Source organism: Echinops telfairi, unplaced genomic scaffold, assembly GCF_000313985.2.
Source record: "Echinops telfairi isolate 266 unplaced genomic scaffold, ASM31398v2 ScPeMD7_7475;HRSCAF=8513, whole genome shotgun sequence".
NCBI classification, from domain to species: Eukaryota; Metazoa; Chordata; class Mammalia; order Afrosoricida; family Tenrecidae; genus Echinops; species Echinops telfairi.
In genome coordinates, this window is record NW_022111379.1 from 25,998,919 (window position 1) to 26,003,912 (window position 4,994).

The window sequence follows — 4,994 nt, forward strand, 5'->3', positions numbered from 1 at the left end:
AATGTACAAATGTGCTTTACACAATTGATGTATGTATGGATTGTGATAAGAGTTGTATGGGCCCCTAATAAAACGATTACAAAATAATAAAATAAATAAATATATCATTTTTAAAAAGCAGAAAATATTTTTAAAAACATGAAAAAATAAAAGGGTGGGAATTTGAAAGCAAAACGCAGTCTGATAGGACAATTTGGGGCTGCTTTTCTAAATCTTTTTGGCTCATTGGAGATAACCACACTGAAATGACTGTCGACACACAGGCCTGGTCTGGATGTCAAGAACTAAATTCCATTGCCTCAATTCCACTGACTCAATAACTTGGAAATATGGTTCCACACAGAGAAGTGCCTGTGGAAGGAGAAAAGGTCACACTGTCTGCCTTGACTCATCCACCCACCACTTTCCAAATATAGTTCAACTCATAGTAACCCTGTAGGGGAGAGTAGAACTATCCCTCCAGGTTTCCATGGCTATAAATCATCAAGGACGCTGACTGCGACATAGTCTCCCTTTGAGCATCTGGTGAACCACCAACCTTTCCGTTAGCAGCCCACAGTTTAAGCACTGCACCACCAGGGCTCCCTGCTTTGACCCATGATGTTGCTGTTGTTAGATGTCCTCTGGTCATATCTGCTTCATAGCAACCGCATGTACAAGACAACAAAAGAGTGTCCGGTCTTGTGCCATCCCCCACAATTGTGGTTATGTGTAAAGCCATAATTACAGCCACACCTTAACCCATGGAGGCTCTCAAATATAAAGGCTTTAGTTTTAATTTACTGTATAATCTCTCATATCTGGCAATAGAAACTGATGGTTAGTAAAAACTGCTCAGTGGTCCCTCACTACTTCAAATGGGGCCCGGGGCATGGGCCAAACCTGGCATAGCATAGATATTCCTCTAGATCAACAAGACAGAAACCTGCCTTCAAGCCAGTCACTGGCCACCAAGTTCAAGATAAGCCATGTCCCTGGCAGTCATCTTGGGACAAGGATGTGACCTTTTCTGCCAGCTGGTGATATTTATCAGGTAGATCAATTTCCTAAGCTGTGAGTCTAGAAAGAAAGGGAAGCTGCCGAAAGGGAATTAGGCAATCGGGCTAATGGCCAGTCCTTGAATGTGTCTGCTTTTCCAGACTGCAGCTCTCTGGTGATCAGGGCAGTCTTGTAGTCTGAAAGTGTCCTCAGGAACATTTGCGGGACTCTGGTAGTGTCACTGGGCTGGTCCTTTGTCAGACAGTGAGTTGAGAGGAATCATTAAGGCTAGAACAACCACAGAAATAGAGAGTGACATCATTCCATGCGAGGAGTACCAGTGTAGCTCCTGTTTTCCTTCCTGAGGCCACAAAGCAAAAGTCGCCCCCTATGCTTTGCTTATTCATTCATTCATTCATTTATCCAACCACTTATTGAAGACTTGCAATGTTCCAGACACCCCAGTGGGTATTAGAGATATCCCAGCATTTGCAGAACTTAAACCCTTCTAATGTCACCATTTTCACTGTCATTCTAACCATCACTCTTCCAGGGAACGTGTTGTATTAGCTTTTGATTTGCAGGGCAACATGTTTTATTAGCTTTTGATTTGCAGAGAAAATGAAAACTTAAGTTTTCAAGAAATATGTATCTTAAATTGATGGTGATCAATTTAACTCCAATTCCGCATTTTACCAGAAAAGAAGAAACTTCAGTCTCAAACATGACTGGTATTGCCTCTGCACCCAAGTCTGCACCAGAGCTGAAAATCGACATGTGGCATCAGATTGGTGGAACTAACTCTTAGTCCATCCTGCCTGTTGGTGGCTGCAATGCACATAATATGGATTTTCAAGTGCTTGTAGCTCACATACTATCACTGAATGGTCCTTGCAAATAAGGTGCTCTGACCCACCAAGGGGATTGAACTTGTTAAGAATGCAGATCAATGTACATGGCACTCGTGTGGGGGGTGGAACGGTGTAAAGGTGCATGGAATCCTAACAAGAAGATTCATCAATTTTGTCATCCTGCTAGTGTAAAATAAGTCATCCCAGAGGCAGAAAGGGGACCTCACTATCACCAAAAATGAAGAGCAGGAGGTGAAGAACATCCTATGAATCCAGGGTCCCTGCACTGAGAACCTCCTAAACCCAGGAAGGAGAACTCTAACACCAATTATGGTCCTGGTACGAAATGATGAGAAGCAACAGCCAGAGACTGGCAGAAGACAGTGGGCAGGCTTCAGCACAGAAAGCAAGAAAGTTAAGTGGCTTCCAGCAGGAAACTTGTTAATTTCATAGTGTCTCTCAGCACTCAGCCATGGTATTCTTACACTGCCAACATACAGTGAGAGATCTGAGCACCTTCAGCTCTAGTGGTACTGGCAGAGTGAGTTGTCTCCGGACACTCATCAGGGGAGCTAAAGAGCTTTCTAACACTTGCTTGAGCAGGTCAGAGGCCAGCCCTCAAAGAATGATGGGCTAAGGGGCCAAGGACTAAGTAGCTGAGGTCCAGGGTGAGGCCTGTTTGTGGATACAGGTAAGAAGATATCCTGGCAGGAAAACTGTGTCCTAAGTTATTCCTGAACCTAAATTGTAACCTGCTACTATCCTTATAAACCCAATATTTATGAATGTTGTATTGTTTTTTGTGTGACCATGCAAATTATGAACCTGGATTGGAGAAGTAAGGCATGTCATGGGAGGGAGAGTTGCTATCAGAATTGGCAAAAAAGCTTGGGAAGGAGAGATATGTCTGACGTCCACCTCATAGGAATCAACTTTGGGCTAATTCTACCCTCTCTTGTGAATTTAGATGAGATCAGACACTCTCACTATGCCATTTGCACAGGGCATCCTCATTGATCAAGCTCCCTGTGGTCCCAGGAATCTTTACTGAGATTGGTACTCCTGGTGCCTGGAGTCCCACCTTCTCGGTCTTACTATACTGCCATCCCCTCTGAGCTTCTACACCCTTTATAAAACCCTGCGTTCCTGTTGTCTGCTTCTGCAGCATGTTAGGTGTATTTTCAGACACTCAGAATTTAATTGTACAGCCTTGAGACCTACCTATAGAAAGTCCTAAAACCAGATGGAGGCTCTAAGATACTGTTATGAATCAAATTGTGCACCCTTCTAGGGCATTGTGTCAAACTGGGTGTTGGTTCATGATGAAGGGAAAGCATTCAAGATTCGATGACTATTTCCCTCCCATCTTAAAAGGAAGAAGGGAAAAGAAAGATAGAAAAGGACGAATTAGCAGTCAAATCAACTACTCTTCCACAGAGATGAAGAATCTGAAATAGCAATCATCACCTTGGGCTCGGTCTCCAATCCTGGCCGGTACCCAACCCTCATATCTGGTGGGAAATATTGGAGCTGCAGGCTGCTCATGGATACTTCTTATACATTTAGTAGTTCCAGAAACATGCAATGATGTGGAAGTGTGGGAAACCTTTAAGCAAGAAAGTCTAGCCACATGAGAAGAGAAACATTCACATGTATCCAACAGTAATTCTCTCCCACTCCTATCAGACCAGAAAAACCAAAACTCCAAACTCACTGCCATTGAGTCAATGCTGACTCGTAGCGACCGCCGATGACTATGATTGTGACTGTTCACCAGAATAGAAAGGCCAGTCTTTCCCCGGAGGAGCTGCTGGTGATTTAGAACTGCCAACCCTACAGATCACATCCCAAAGTATAACCACTATACCACCAGAGCACACTTTTACCTGACCCCTACCCACATTTCAACTCTTCCCTTTAATTATCTTCTTAAATCTCTGCTGATCAACACAAACCAACACATCTATTTTGCCTGTTTTTCTCCCAGTCTCCAGCTCCCTCCACTTCTGGTGAGACCCCGGTGTGTCAGGTACTGACAGTCCTTTCCTGGGCAACTAAATGAGGTGCTCATTGGAAGGCATCATGGACTCTGCAGAGCACTCCTACTTCGGGTCACCTCTGAGACCACAATTCCCTGAAGCCATGACACATTGAGAGGACAGTAGGCAAGTAGCAAATATGAGTAGGGCCCATGCTGAATTTTCTGTCCAGAGGAAAGCTGTGAGGATATGGAAATCAAATTTTAAAAGGTTGAATTGGCTGATTGACTAATAAATTGACTCAAATACTTTATTCAAAAATGTGTATGCATCATATGCTACCATTGTATGATCACTTCCAAAAAGAAAAAGATGTATAGTATCTATTTTCAGTGTTCCGAGTCCACTTGAGGAAGAGAGTGTCAAAACTTTGCAATATATATACATCAAATATATACCATATTGAGTTAATTAAAACTCAATAAAGCTGTTAAAATTGTTAACATTGAATTTCTGGGTGGAAGTAATCACATATTACTTTAACATTTTTATTTTTTTTATTGTCCAACTACCTTATACACATTATATATGACTTTAAAAATAATAGAAACTAAAAAATCAAGCCCACTTCCTTCAAAACAATTCCAACTCATAATGACTCGATAAGATCGAGCAGAACTGCACCCTTGCGTTTTCAAGGCTGTAAATGGCTACAGGACCAGAAAGCCTCATCTTTCTCCCGCAGAGCTGCTGGTGGGTTGGAACTGCTGGTCTTGACCTTAGTGGCCCAACTCATGATTCAGTATGCCGCCAGGACTTCTAGGGATACTAGTGTTAAGTGTAAAGAGTTTCTTTAAAAGAAAAACTATGGGAAATAAGATTAGACAAAAAGATTCTGATCTGCTTCAGGACAGTTGCATAGATTTGCTTTAGTTTGGTTAGAGTGCGTGTGGCATGCCTTGGTATGGCTTAGTTTAGCTTGGCTTGGCTTGGCTTGGCTTGGCTTGGCTTGGCTTGGCTTGGTTTGGTTTACTCCCCAGGATATTCTAACAAATACTCAGGGTTGGGAACCACTGATGAATACTGCAGTAGTTCCATAATGTCATGTCAACTTGATAAATAGAGTGAAGGGATAGAGTTTAGCCTGTCAGTCAGGTCACAGTCTGAAGATACCTCCTTCACATGA